Below are 16,507 nucleotides of genomic sequence, written 5' to 3' on the forward strand. Positions count from 1 at the left end.
CTGAGGCGTCTTCACTTGGGTATTTCAGCTTGATGAGCTCTTTGAGTTCTGTGGACTGTATCCTGTGTATTCTGTTTTTTTTTTTTTTTTTTTTGATGTTTGTTTGGTTTGGTTTGGTTTGGGTTCGGGTTTTTGGCTAATATCCATGTGTTAGTGAATACATAACATGAATGTTCTTAAGTGTCTGAGTTACCTCACTAACCATGGTATTTTCTAGTTCCATATGTTTGCCTATTAATCTCAGGATATTCTCATTTTGTTTGTTTGTTTGTTTGTTTCTGTTGTTGTTGTTGTTGTTGGTTTTGGTTTTTCTTTCTTTTCTTTTTATGTCCTCATTCTTAATAGCTAAGTATGATATGCTCTGGGTCCACAGGAAACCCAGATGAGCCCAAAAATTACCAACTCTACTGAAACTCACAAAAAAGTCTTATTTTCAAGTTCAACCTTGGTTCGCCCAACTACCATTCACTTCATGAATGCTGGCAAGTGACCCTGAATCCAAAAAACATTGGGTTTATATACAGTATAGGAATTGTGTAAATATTTACAGAAAAGGTGACTAGAAGGTGTAATAGTACTGAAGTGGGAGAGGGGTAATGAGTGTCTGTTCAAGGACTAACTTTATGGCCAGTTTTATCTGTCTGTGACCTGAAATCTGCTTACCTTTTACTTTTTCCATGGTGTCCCTTGAGCTTGCTTTTTCTCTAAGGTCTCAAGGATAGGTACTTGGAGTGCTTTCTAGCAGGAGTTTTGGTTTTTGCAGACACAGAGGCAGAGAGAATGTGTTCTCATTATGGGCCCTGTCATTGTAACTCTAGGGGAGTGAAAGACAGCCCAGTCTGCTGCAGGAGGATTCAGCACAGAAACCACCTGTTTGCTATTTGTACAGCCGCAGGGGAAGGGGGAAGGGGAATAGAAGGATGGGAGCCTCTGACTGTACAACACTGAAGTCTCTCTAGTACCTGTAATCTGAGGTTTTCAGCATTCTCCCCTCTTTTTGGTGATGCTAGATGCCAATCTTGGACTCTTTATAGGCCTAAATCGTCTGTGCTAACTGGTTTGTACTGGGACCTTTTACTGGCTAGTTTTGTGTCAACTTGACACAGCTGGAGTTATCACAGAGAAAGGAGCTTCAGTTGAGGAAATGCCTTCATGAGATCCAACTGTAAGGCATTTTCTCAATTAGTGATCAAGGGGGAAAGGTCCCTTGTGGGTGGGACCATCTCAGGGCTGGTAGTCTTGGTTCTATGAGAAAGCAGGCTGAGCAAGCCAGGTGAGGCAAGCCAGTAAAGAACATCCCTCCATGGACTCTGCATCAGTTCCTGCTTCCTGACCTGATTGAGTTCCAGTCCTGACTTCCTTGGTGATGAACAGCGGTATGGAAGTGTAAGCCGAATAAACCCATTCCTCCCCAACTTGCTTCTTGGTCATGATGTTTGTGCAGGAATAGAGACCCTGACTAAGACAGACCTCATCACCATCAGTTGAATAGTCCCTAATCTCTGCTTTATATACTGCAAAAGCTTTTGAATTATGCCTGGCCCAAATGTGAGCAGCAACAAAAAAACTTATAAGGGACCCTGTAATTGTGGAAATGAGAGTAGTTAACCATGGGGAATTATCAATTAGGGAATGATGCCAGATTTTGGAGTTTTCTTGTTCTCTTTGGCACCTCTCTATGCTTTCTCTAACCTTAGCTAGTGATTCTTTGATGCCAGAGTGATTTACATAAAACCAACATTCTTTGAATACATCAACACACAAGCCTCCCTGATGCAGGAACACAAAGTCTAACCCTTGTCTGTTCTGTTCAACTACCTCAGCCAGGGAATCTACATTTTACTCTAGGTGTGCAATGGATTTTTCTAAGATTGTCTGTCCTGATCTGTATCTAATTTAAGGCTGTATAGTTATTCTCTTACAATGTTAGGGCTGCTATCCCAGTGCCTGCACCAAGTAGCTCTGCTCTCAAAATTATAGCCAACGTTAGGGAAATAGTTTCTCTCTTCTGTCTTTTGAGGTCTCCCCCAACATGCCCTATTAGATTCTTCAGCACTATTTTCTCTGAATAATAGGTTATGCATGGCACCAATGGGACTAGAATAGAGAACTCATTTGCAGTAGGGGAATTAAGAACCTCTCCATGCACACACAGAGTCAACCCTGTTGAACAGGCCCACCATGCCTGTTCGGGGGAAATAACCCATTTGGAATCCACCATGGGGGTATTTTGGTTACAAATATGTTGATGTGACAAGGGAACTTTTCCCAGGCAGGTCCCCTGTCCTGATATGGTCTGTATGGTTAAGGTTCTGCCTTCTTGGGACCATATGCATGCAGTGTCTCTCTCAGACTCATTATATTTAGACATAAATCCAACACCTTCATAAAAAGGGTGTCTGGCATAATGACACAGCCAGCATAAGATGGTCAGCTCTGGTTGGGAACTGGCCAAACTCTGAAAGGTTTTTAGCATCATTGACCAGAGCAGATCTACAGGGTCAGGGAGCCTGCTGGGGAAGGACTGGGAGGTCAACAAACACTGGTTTGAGAACAGACTTTGGCATAGGATTCTCAGGGCAAGACCTCTTTGTATAGGTTTAGTGTTTGCCAGAATTCGGTTTGGTCCTACAGTCACATTCAGGGGGTTTACTATTGGTTTTATCAGGAGCCTAATTGTGAAAATGAGTTTGAGGTTTTTCCCCCCAATAATATAAAATCGGAGGCCCCAAGGTTTCCCAGTATCCCAGCCCTTTTCCTGCTTTCCTAGGCTGGTGAACTTAAGTTGATCTTCAGATTCCTTCCCCTGTCAGGTGACTGTGATAAGATCTTCCTTTAATACCTTCCATCCCAATGTTTCACAACCCCAAAAAGCATAATAGAATTGTTCTGGGTCCCCATATGTCACAGTTCTCTTTTCCCCAGACATATAAAAAAGTCTCCCTAAGTCTACATAGTGTATGAATGTTGTAAAGTCTGTTGGGTGTCAGGCCATGAGTTATCAGCCAGCCGGCACATATCAAACGTTAAATATGGAAACCATGACATCCCAAGTGGCTTTTCTTTATTAGCCAGTTGGGCCCAGTTACCCATTTCAGGATTCTCAATTGTCCTAGTCAAGTCATAAGGCTGCTGCGGGTTTTTGATCTCTGAATGGAGACATGGATTGGGAACAGCAGCACATGCAGTCAGTAAAAACAGCAATCTTAGGACCTAGTTAATTTTAACATGGAGGGATGAATAGAACTACAGCTCTTTTAATATTATGAAAAGTGATCATTGCAGAAAACAAGGATGAACCAGTTTTGTGATACCTAAGTTCTAGGATTGTCATAGACTTAATAAAAATGAAAATTTAGAACCAAATATGTGGAAACTAATGAGGGCAGGGGAAGGAGGGTTAAGGAGGATAGCCCACAACTGGCCAGAGTTCCTCCTATGCTCTGGGCAGGTGGACTTGGGAGGGCTGCTACCTCTCATGGCTTCTCTCCTGCCTTCCCATACCTGAATGTGTTCATTTTTTTCCTCCCCCTCCCATCTCCCACCCAGTTTTCTCTCTCTCTCTCTCTCTCTCTCTCTCTCTCTCTCTCTCTCTCTCTCTCTCTCTCTCTCTCTCTCTCTCTCTTTCTCTCCCTCTCTCTCTGCCTTGTGTGATTTCTTTCTTCTCCCTTGCAAGTGTGATTGAAGCATTCTCACTTGGACCCTTCTTGTTGTTAAGTTTCTTGAGTTCTGTGGATTGTATATTAGGAATTCTGTACTTCTTTGGCTAATATCCTCTTATTACAGTTCATTTTACTTTGAGATTTTATTTGTATAAAAATTGATAAAATGTTGAATAGATTCACAAAAAGAAATCTTAGTAATTTACTGTTTATTTACTATGCCATGGACGTTTTAATTATTATCATAGAGTATAAAATAAAATGTGAATGTGAGAAAGAAATTTAGAGAACGAATTGGAAGGTGAGGATGGAAGGTGTCAAAATTTGGGTTTTGTTGTTATGAAGAGACACTATGACCACAGTAATTCCTATAAAGCAAAAAACTTTGCTGGGGCTGACTTACAGTTTCAGAGGTTAATTTCATTATTGTCTTGCCAAGAAGTATGGTAGTTTTCAGGAAGATCTTTTGTTAGAGCCGGAGATGAAGCCAAGAGCTCCTAATCTTCATCCACAGGCAGCAAAAAGAGGCTGTCTACACACTGGCCAGACATGAGCATATATGATCTCAAAACCTGCCTCTAGTGACAGCCTTCCTTGATTGAGCAGCAGAGTAGAGCTGGCCCTAGATTTGGGGCTTTCTGATCAGCTGCCTGGTAGGCATGGGCATGGGAAACTTAGTCCTGCCTCTTGTTTGCTGTGCAGTGGTTTGGACAAAGGAGAGATCCCTTCCCTCCCTTTTACCCTCACCACCCTTGGCAGGAGAGCTGTCCCTGATGGGGTCATGAGCCCAGGAATAATGTCCCAATCACCTCTTGCAGCAGTTGGGAGAGTAGGCCATGCACCTCATCTGAGCAGCAGGGAGGGAGTTGGCCCTGGTTTGGGGGGTTAATGGTGAGCATGCTCAGAAGGAGTGAGAACTAGAGACCTGGCTCCATTCACAACATTTTGAAGCTTGAGGACCATTAGTCCTGACTTCTCTAAAGCATGCCTGTCACTATGAGCTGGAGGAATAATCCCCTTTATTCAATCAGGCAAACGCAGAAAAATCAAAACACTACCCAATAGTTATGAAAGTTAAACATCTGTTGTACCACAGTCTATAAGCAGGGCATGCTGGCATCTTAGACAAATGAGATCAAAATGAAAATCACTGTGACCAAATGAGAAGCAGAGGAGAATAACCAGTACCCTAGTGGTGACATAAGTGGGTATTAGCCCAGACACTTAGAATACCCAAGATACTAGATACAATCTTCAAAACATATGAAACTTAAGGAGATTGAAGACCAAAATGCTGACACTGTGCCCCTTCTTAGAATTGGGAACAAAACTCCCATGGAAGGAGTTACAGAGACAACCTTTGGAGATGAGTCAAAAGGATGGACCATCTAGAGACTGCCATTCCTAGGGATCCATCCCATAATCAGCCTCCAAACACTGACACCATTGCATACACTGGCAAGATTTTGCTGGAAGGACCCAGATTTAGCTGTCTCTTGTGAGGCTATGCCATGGCCTATTAAACACAGAAGTGGATGCTCACAGTCAGCTATTGGATGAATCACAGGGACCGAAATGGAGGAGGTAGAGAAGGTACCCAAGGAGCTTAAGGGGTCTGCAATCCCATAAGTGGAACAACAATATGAACTAAAGAAACCCCCCAGAGCTCATTTTTCTAGCAACTTATCAGAGCTCATGTTTCTAGCTGCAGTTGTATCAGAAGATGGACTAGTTGGCCATCATTGGAAAGAGAGGCCCATCAGTCTTGCAAACATTATATGCCTTAGTTCAGGGGTATGCCAGGGACAAGATATGGTGGTGGTGGGGGTATGGTTGAGCTGGGTATTGGGGGACTTTTGGGATAGTATTGGAAATGTAAATGAAAAAATACCTAATTAAAAAAAAAAAAAGAGGAAACCATTGTCAGAACCACCAGTAAGAATTTTAAATAACTGCCCTAAAGTCTGGATTTAGGATTCCTTGAGAATCTTCCAAAACAAAAGGCAATGCAGAATCTTGCTGAAGTAATTGGAGAAACAAGAGAAAAGCAAAGGAGAATTCATCACATAAAAACAGACAAAAGAAGTAGGAATTAAAGACATATTTGGGCAAGATGAATAGTGAAGTAGAGATTAGAGCAAGCAGAAGGGACTGAGGAGAGAGCTCACTGCTTAGGCCCACTGATTGCTTTTGCACAGGACCAGGGTTCAATTTCTAACATCCACATGGTTGTTCACAACCACCTGCAATTCTATTTCTAGACGATCTGATGACGTCTTTGGACAACACACACACACACACAGACATATCATACATATACACTCACCCCCTCTCCCCCCCCACACACACATCACACACATACACTCACCCACAGAGGAAAAAAAATCTTTTAGAAAACAATTATACAAACAAAAAGGAGTCAAGTATAGTTTTACTCCCCTTTAATACCAGCACTCAGAAGCAGGCTAAACTCTGTAAGTTGAATGACTGCCCAGCTGGTAGGTGTGTTTTCAGAATTTTATTTTTCTCTTCTTTTTCTTTTTCTTTTTTTTTTTTTGTTTTTTGTTTTTTGTTTTTTGTTTTTTGTTTTTGTTTTTTTTTTTTGGACTTTTGGACTATTTCAGTATTTGTTTAAAGAATCTAGAGTATTTTTTTCAGATTTATTTTTTCTAATGTTTTAGACTTCTTTTCGGGCTTTTTAGTATTTTAGAGTTTTCAGGGTTTTTTTTTCTTTTTTTTGGGGGGGGTGAGGGAGAAGAGTGAAGCCCTTTGGGTTATTTAGAGTTTTAGGGTTTTAATGGTTTTAAATTTGGGAGATTGTTTTGTCCTTACAGTTTTTTTTCGTTTGTTTGTTTTGTTTTGTTTTGTTTTAGGGTAGGGGTGCGGTTTATTTTTATTTTATTTTATTTTATGTATTTATTTATGTGTTTATGTATTTATTTATGTATTTATTTATTTATTTATTTATTTATTTATTTATTTATTTATTTATTTAGGTTCTTGATTTTTCCTAGAAATTAAAGGTATTTTAGGGTTTTATGGCTTTTTAGGGTTTATAAATTATTTTAGGATATTTGTAGTTTTTTTTTTTGTTGTTGTTGTTCTTGTTGTTTTGTTTTGTTTTGTTTTTGTTTTTGTTTTTTTATACTTTTAGTGTTTTATAGGGTTTTAGGATTTTTTAAAGAGTTTAGTTTTTTGTGTCCTTGTGTGTGTGTGTGTGTGTGTGTGTGTGTGTGTTTTTAAGGGTTTATGATTATTTTTATATCTCAGGATTTTAGTTAATGTTTCAGGGTTTTGTAGGTATTATCTTTTTTCTGGAGGGTGTGGTTAGGATTCTTTTGAATGTCTCAGGATTTTAGTTAGGGTTTCAGGGTATTGTAGGGTTTTTTTTGTTGTTGCTTGTTTGTTTGTTTGTTTTAGTTTGTTTTGTTTTTTAAGCGGGTTTTCAAGGTTTTTTTTGGAGTTTCAGAGTTTTGTTGTGTGAGTTTTGATGTGATTTTAGAACTTTTTAAAGGAACTTTTTTAGGGTTTTAGAGTTCTTTTGGGTCCTTTTACTGTTGTTGAGATTGTTTTAGAATTTTAGGGTATTTCTTTATTTTTTAGTTTTTTTTTTTTAAGTTTAATTAAGGAATTTTTAAAAATTGTTTTAAGTTTTTTTTTTTTTAAGGTTTGTAAAATGATTTTCTTTTCCAGTGTTTTTGGCGATTTTTTAAGGCAGTAGAGTTTGTAGTTGTTGGGGTGGTGGTTTTGTACCTTTTAATTTTCTTTTTTTTTTTTTTTTATTGTCTCATTAACGATCTATACTTGTAGAATTTTTGGATTTTTTTTAGGGTTTTATAATTTTTTTAGGGTCTTTTTAGTGTTCTTGTGTTTTCTTATATATAGAATTTTAGGGTTTTAAATAATGTTTATTAAGAATTAAAAAATAGCTTTTTTGGGTCATTTAGTGTTTGTTTAATAATTTTAGGGTGTTTTAGGGTTTTAGGTTTTACTTTATTTTATTAGGTTTGTTTTTATTTTTATTTTTTTAATTTTTTTACGGTTTTTAAATGATTTAAGGATTGTTCTCAGTGTATTTGGCGAGTTTATTTATTATTATTATTATTATTATTATTATTATTATTATTATTATTATTATTATTATTTATGCCTTAGTGTGATAATGATTTTATGTTTTTCTGGGTCTTTGTAGAGATCTTGAATTTTTTTTTTTGATTTTTTTTTGTTTGTTTTGTTTTGTTTTTTTTTTTCCTTAGGTTTTCAGGTTCTTTTAGTTTTATTTTTTACAAAAATTTTATTTATTTTTTATTTTTTTAGGGTATTTGTTGTTTATTTAAAGCTTCAAGTTTATTTTCTTTTCTTTTCTCTTCTTTTTTATTTTTTTATTTTTTAGAGTTTTTAGGGTCTTTATGGTTCTGTCTCTAAGAACATAGAAATTGAACCTATTGCTTTTAGATTATTCATAAATTGTATTCCATTCTGAAAACAAGAAACACTATAAAGTCATGTTTGTTCATTTGCGTGTATGTCCCCAGGAGCTATAGATTATTTGTGCCTAATGCAGAGCTCTAGAATATGTCCTGATCATACAGATTTAATTGTCACATCATGAAAGTTCAAGACCTATACTATAAATCTATATCCATCTATCCTAATTTATTCATCTTTCAAACAAACATAGTAGAAATGTCACAGAGGGCAGAATTTATTGATCATGATTTCGAAAAAGGACCTTCAAAAGTCATTAAATTAAGTATCTTATACTAGCCAAACTCTACCCATCTATCCAGTTCACTCCTGTAAGAACAATTACACCTGTGTTTTGGTTAAATCTTATTAAATTCTCCAGTAAAAAAAGGCATTTATTAGCCCCCTTCCAGCTTAGTGAAAAACTCCATTCACTCTCCTTCAAAAGCAAAAGCATTTTTCTTTCACAGACTATGTTAATTTTACAACATTTGCCCCTGGATGGTTTCCATTTACACAGTTGTGTTTGCCATGACTCAATATTTCATCTCTATTCAGACAACTCCTCTCATATACCACAGGTTAATACACAAAGGCTCATTTGTGAGTCATGCCAAGAAAGCGGAATGAACTTGGGGGATACAGAAGATGGAAAGACACAAGAGCAACAGAAGTATCATTAAGCTGGATACTACTCTAGAATACTGCATGCTATTCATGTATCCTAGGGATCCAGTAATTCATCTAGACTGGACCCTAGTTATCCATTGGAAGGATGTGGTCTGAAACTTAGCCTATTAACTGGCAGCTCCCATAGCTTTGAAATGATCCAATGATTGTTATCTTCCACACACCACCCAGTAGTATCCAAGCTACATTCCCTGTCACAGGCAAAAGCCCAGAAAAAGAAAAGAAAGCACTGTACTGTGTGCTAGGGTAGTGCTCATAGAAGGTATTGGCAATCTGCACTGAATCTATTGTCACAACTGCAAAGGTATGTTGCACAGGCAATCCAAGGATCACCATGCTTCCCATTTTATCTCTCCAGTCTATATATCCACTCCCAACACTACACACTATGCTCCTAATCCTAGGGATCATTTAGAGGTCTCATAAATACCACCATGTATACCCCCAAAGATGAGAGAAGTTTGAAGCACATCGATAGATTTTAAGTCTGACAATTGTTGATGTCATCAAAACAATTTTCTGAGCTGTGTTGTGCTTTTGTCAAACGATGTGGCTAGAATGGCCCTGCCAAGATCTAAAGCAGAAATAATAGTTTTTTATTTGTTTGTTTGTTTGTTTTTCTATTATTATATTGGAACATGTCATCATCAATTGCACTTCCTCAGTCTAAAATTACAAGTGATACTTATAGTTATTTGCTGCCATCTCTAAAGTCTGGGCAAGGCAACTCCTGTGATTCTCCAAGCCTTGCTTCTTACCAGTTCTGAGCTATATGCTGTCAGGATAATGTTCTAAACAGGGAACTCTATGGATATCCAGATTTCAATAGTTTTCCCTTCAAAAATATAGTAAAAAAAATTCCAAATGTACATTTATTTTCGTATTTCTGGTCAACATTTTCCTACTGAACTGACAGAAATATGTACTATTTTTATATCTTTATGCTAACATTATATTTTTGATTGATTCGTAGGGGACAGGTTTATTTGAAATAGTCCTACATTACTCATGCTGACCTCAAACTCACTATGTAGCTATGGACAGTCAAAGGCCATGATTCTCCTGCCTTCAACTGCCCATTGCTGGGATTACAGATTACAGTACCATAGCTATTAAACGATTTTCTATGACTGATAAAAGAGGTGAGGATTTGACTTTAGGATTTGGGTATTTTTCTAATTGTAGTCATAGATTACATTGAATAGAGTCATTAGGTGGAAAGGTAACAGAGATTCTGGTCTTTCAGATTTCTACTCATTTGTAGATCAGTTAATACATTTAAATATCTGCTAAAAATGTCATGGCATACAGGAGAACAGTAGTTTAAGATCTTGCCTAGGGAGGTTTCTGATTTTTATAAGATTCAATAAATAGGAGTAGATTTATGAGTTTAACATGAATGAGCATGTCTTATCTAATTTGGCAATGTTATACATAATAACACAAAACATGAATTTAAGTTTTTTAGAATTATTTTCCTTAAAACATATATATTTATGACCAAATGAGCTAGAATTACTCATAACAAATATTTAATATTATAAAAAGCCTAAATTTTTGTTGAAAGAAAATGAAACTTATTCTGTTGAATTTATTGTAGTCTGTTATTTTGATAAGTGTTTATGAGGTTTTTAGAGATCTAAAAACAAAATATTCAGTGTAATTTTTTATGATAATTTCCAAGTAAGTTAATATACTGAGAATAGGCTGCTAAGCCCAATCCCCACACTACAAAGAGGTTCTAGCTTTTGGACTGTAATTGACTACAGTGTTTTTTTGCCATGCTATGAAAGATTTAAAAAATGCCTTCATTTGGAGTATTTATTTATTTTTTTATCTGTAGTCCCTATCTCTTTCCTGAACTGACTCATAATGGCAGGTCCCTCCATGTTGTTCGCAGGCAGGAAATGATCTCCTCTTCTTTTCAAATTGAATACCCCAAACAATTAACCAACCAAATTAAAAAAAATGGTTAATATGATAATTGCCTCAGATCTTACTTGGAAACCATGTGATGACTACAATGATTGTTACATTAATGGGGAGATGATCTAAAATAGTTTGGTGATATTCTTCCACAGGAATATTCTGCCATGGTTGTTAGGAAATTTGTTTCCATACACTTTTTTTTTTTTTTTTTTTTTTTACTAAATAGGGACTAAATTTAGGAATGTAAAAAATAATTTGCTGGTTTGAGTTGGTTTTCTAAAATTAACGACAGAGTCCAGATGACAACAGTAAGTAATCTTTCTCTATCTTTCAACTAGACCTGAGGCTGACATATTGTAAAAACTGGTAATCCTCTCTTCATCTCTCAGCAAATGTCTGCCTCTTGGAAATTTATGATCTGGTCTCCATTAAAATTCTTAGTGGTTTTCATTGGTATAGTATGTAACCATATCTCTCTGATTTAAATTCAGTAGGACTAGAAAAGAACCAAGGATAGTTAGATAATGAGACTTAATTTAGTTTCATGTGTCGAACACAAGGCTAGTTTCTCCATTCCTAATTGATACATAGGTATACGAGGTTAATTATAAAGTTATTTATTATACCAACCACTGGTTTTTCTTTTTCTTTATTGAATTTCTGTACACCCACATACAACTTCTGAAACATATTTTTATACTGCTCATATAATTTGTTGTTGATCATGTCCCTGTAAAGCAAAGTAATGAAAGCAGTCAAATTTATACAAATAGAAAAAGAATGCTCAAAATAAAAATTAAATTGTTCTTTTCATACTATAGAAAAAAAATAGCAGTACAAAATCATCTAATGGGTAATAATTACAGATTTTTTTTCCTAAGAGATTATCAGAGAAGTTTTATTTTATGTTTTAGATTTTCAAAATTAAAGTTGACAGACAGACAGACAGACAGACAGACAGACAGACAGACAGACAGACAGACAGACAGACAGACAGATAGATAGATAGATAGATAGATAGATAGATAGATAGATAAATAGATAGATAGATAGATAGATAGATAATCTTGTTTAGAAATTTAATTGTATTTCAAAGTAGGGTTTTATTCTGTTCTACCAAATAGAAGGTCTAATTTTTTTTCCTATATTGACTCAGTTAAGACTTAGTGTAAAACATAATTCACTTAAAATATACAAATTGCCTGCATATGTAACTGATTCTTTTCCATAGTGTTAATCATAATAAACCATAAAGTACATTTCTAAAACTTTGTGCAAAACTTCTGTATTTCCACAACAAATGTATATCAAATTTTACAATCTCATTAACGTTTACTTAAAGTAGAAAATACCTTTCTGTTACTCGCACCAAGCAAGTGAAAGATCTGTGTGACAAGAACTTCAAGTCTCTGAAGAAAGAAATTGAAAATCTCAGAAGATGGAAAGACCTCCCATTCTCATAGATTGGCACGATTAATTCAGTTAAAATGGTCATCTTGCCAAAAGCAATCTATAGATTCAGTGAAATCACAATCAAAATTAAAACTCAATTATTCATAAAGATAGAAAGAACAATTTACAAAATCATCTGGAATAAAAAAAAAAAATCCAGGATACGGAAAAACTATTCTCAACAATAAAAGAACTTCAGGGGGAATCATCCTCGACCTCAAGCTGTAGAATAGAGCAATAGAGATAAAATTATATGCTAATGATACAAAGACAATGACTTCATTAAATACACAGGCAAATGGAAGGATATAATATATATCATCCTGTGTGAGGTAACCCAATCCCAAAACTACAAACATGGTACACACTCACTGATAAATGGATATTATTCTAAAAATTCAGAATATCCAAAATGTAATTCACAGACCACATGAAGTCAAGCAGAAGGAAGATGAGAGTGTGGGTGTTTCAATCCCTCTTAGAGTGGGGAACAAAATACTCCTTGGAAAAAATATGGTGACAAAGTGCAGAGCCGAGACTAAAGGAATAACTATCCATTGTCTGCCCAACCTGTGGATCCATCCCATATACAGACACCAAACCCAGTCACTATTGTGGATACCAACATGTGCTTGCTGACAGGAGCCAAATATGGCTATCCCCTGAGAAGCTCAGCCATTTCTTGGCAAGAAAAGAGGCTGATGCTCACAGACAACTATCAGACTGATCATGGCGTCCCCAGTAGACGAGTTACAGGAAGAACTGAAGGAGCTGAATGGGTTTGCAACCTTATAGGAAGAACAACAATATGAACCAACCAGGCTGTCCAGAGCACCCAGGGACTAAGCACCAACCCATGGTTCCAGCTGCTTATATAGCAGAGTATGACCTTGTCAGACATCAGTGGGAGGAGAGGTTCTTGGTCCTGTGAAGGCTTGATTCCCCAGTGTAGGCATGTACCAATGGGCAGATGGAGGAAGACCCTCGTAGAAACACAGAGAGGGAAAATGGAATAGGGTTTATCTGTGGCGAAACAAAGAAAGGACTAATATTTGAAATGTTAAGAAAGATAATATCTAGTAAAAATAAATAAATAAGTAGATACATAAATAAAAATAAAAATAGTTACAAAATACTACATATAAAAAGAATAATTCACTATGATGTCATACAATATATTAACTAATATTTCCTAATATAGAAATTATGCTAATACTATATAGTTTAAAAAAAAATTATATATCCAAAAATGTACCTTCAAATTTTCCCAGAAGATTTTGTACTTAGAAATCTATAAAGAAATTAAAGTTTTAAAAAGTAAGAATGCAGATGTTAGAGTTTGATGGCTCAGCTTTTGACCTACAGACATGACAATGAGAGTTTGACCCACACCACTATACCCTCCAAGAAAACCATTACAATTAAAGATTAATCATACAGAATTATTGTTTGGAATATACATCATATGCAAAATATTAAGGCAGATTACTTGCTATACAATCAATTATACTTTCATTGAAATACTTACACTAAGAAGGAAATAATAAGTTTGAACATATTACAGCGTATCTCCAATTACTTCTTCAGAATTTGCATTCTAATTATCATTAGTTACTGGAGATTCTGTTCTTGGTTGGTAATACAACAGGATATATAAACATTTTTTTTTTTTTTGCAAATACTTTTCGCCTGACTGGACTTATATTTTAATGCTACACAAAGAAGCTCTGAATTCAATCTTCAACAATAAAAAAATAAATAAATAAAAAATAAAATTTAAATATAAAAAATATAGAAGACATGTTTCCTTAGGCCCCAGTAAATTTGTAAGGCTGAGTACATCATTTTCAAGGCCAGTCCAATCTGCACATGTGCTTTTAGATAATACTGAGATATAGAGTTAGAGCTTACCTTCCTATACCAAAACAACACATACATAAACACAGCCTTCCCTGAATTATGTCTGAAGTACCAGCTCTTCTGAGGATGAGAGGAGCCCCTGGATTTGGAATCAATTTGGGGCCTATATATGCAAATTTTGAAAATCTGGCCTTTCAAAACCAGGTAAAGGAAAATGAAGACTGGTCTTCAGTTTGTTTTTAATGAATTCCTGGTGGGCAGCAGCAGTACAGAAAAGGATCTAGTCTGTTTCCACCACTAACTGACCCCCAGTTTACTCACAACTCACATCCCCAGGCCCCAAGAATACTTTTAGGGTCTCCAATTGCCTAGCCTTCCTGCTTTCTGCTAGGTGATAATCTGTTCAATCTCCTGCCCATAGCGAAAAAGTTCTCTGTTTTTCTTGGGTAAAGTGGATTGTGAACCCAGAAGCATTAACGGCAGGAGTCCAATGAGGGTCACATGCTCTCCTTTCTCTTTTAGTAACACCTCCATTCCTCCACCATCATCCCACTGGGACCCCCAGCTGAACAAGGATTAACCATCTTTCAACATTTCACTGACTCCCTCCACAGAGACTTCTCCCTACCATGCTTCCTCAAGAACTTTACTTCCTCAGGAACTCAGCTTCCTGGCCACCACAAAACATACTGAGTAACAGGGTTTGGACAGCAGGAAAACAATCTTAGCCAAGCCCATTGCAGATTGGCCCTGTTTACACATTCCTACAAAGGGTGAGAGAGGATTTATCAGTCATCTGTCATCACAGTAGCAAAAAGGAGGTACTATTATAGCTTCCACTACTACTAAGAGTTTTTCCATTTTTCAAATTTGCAGTGCTAACTTGAAAGTAAGAAAAAAAAACATCAAAGAAGTCTCTCCTACTTTGTTTTAGTTGAAGGGACTGTCGTGTGTAATTCTAAATTGTTTTATTTATTACCTAACGTGTTTTTGCACATTTGTATTTTTACAACATTCATGTCTGGTGTTTATACAACATGCATGTCTGGTGCTCTTAGAAACTAGAATAGGATGGCAAAATCCCCTGGATCTTGAATTAAACATTGTTGTGAGCCATTATGTGTGTCCTAGGAACTAAACCTTGGTTCTGTCCAAGAGCAACAAGTGCTCTTAATGTCTAAGTCATCTTTCATTCCCTGCCCTGTGTGTGTGTTTTAAAGTATGTTGGATCATTTCTCTTGATAGATGTTTAATTTTACTATACAGTGGAGATAATAAAAATATGACACTTTTTTAATATTTTCTATTTCCAAAAAATAAATAAAAACACCATAATTTGAATAGATTGTGTAAATCGTAAAAAGAGTTTCAGCAAAAAACGATGTGTATACATTTCAGTATATGTGTGCATAAGGAGGTCAGAAATAGACAACTGTTTTATCCTTAATTAAATTCCCACTATTTTTTTTTTAACGAGACAGGGTTTCTCTGTATAGATCTGTTTGTCCTGGAACTCACCCTTTATACCAGGGTGGCCACAAACTCAGAGATTTCCCTGCTTTTCCCTCAAAACTGCAGTTATTAAGGCATGTGCCACCACTGTCTGACACAACTTAAAAGTTGAGACAGGATATCTCTGAATCTGCAGCTCAAACGCCACTAGCCTGGCTAGCCAGCCATCTGTATCCACCTACTCAGCACTGGCCTACAGAACGTACTTTTAACGTGGATTCTAGACCCCATCTTAATTCCATATAATTTCAAGGAAAGCAATTTACCAAAATAACCATCTCTGTAGACCCCTTGTGAGATTTGTTCTGCTGTAGTCACTACCATTATTATTTTATTTTTCTATTGCTCTAATCATGCCTAAGTTTAGGCTTCTAAATTGTTTAATGCTGGTTTTGCTTGTTTCCTTACAATAGAAAATTGGTTTTCTTGCTCAGTTTACATTATACAGTTAATTGGGTAAACAAACTTGTCAGACTCATATTTCATTTGTGAGACTTGTTGCTGTGTTTTTTTTGCTTGTTAGTTTTTTTTTTTTTTAATTTGTTGGTTTGGTTGAATTTTTTTGTTTGCTTGATTATTTGGTTGCTTTTTTTTAATTATGTTTTTTTTTGTTTTATTATTTGTTTTGTTTTGGTTTCATTTTTCCACAACTGAAGATGAAACTCATAACTGTTACTTGGTGATTTACCACTGACCTACATCTCCAGGTAAACATTAGTTCTAAATGTTGGGTGAAAAGTCATCTGTATGTGTTTTAAGGAAAACTATGATTTCTGTGAAACCTAAAATTATTCCCCTTTGCTATAGGGTCTATAGATATGTAATGCCCTCTTCTGGCCTCTTCAAAAAAGTCAAATATCTCCAAAAACACAAGAGGTTTTATTATCAGCAAGCTGAGGATGAAGTCCCTCCACCATGCAGGGCAGGGGAGTTTG

Source organism: Mus musculus, chromosome Y (genome assembly GCF_000001635.26).
Source record: "Mus musculus strain C57BL/6J chromosome Y, GRCm38.p6 C57BL/6J".
In the NCBI taxonomy this organism is placed as follows: domain Eukaryota; kingdom Metazoa; phylum Chordata; class Mammalia; order Rodentia; family Muridae; genus Mus; species Mus musculus.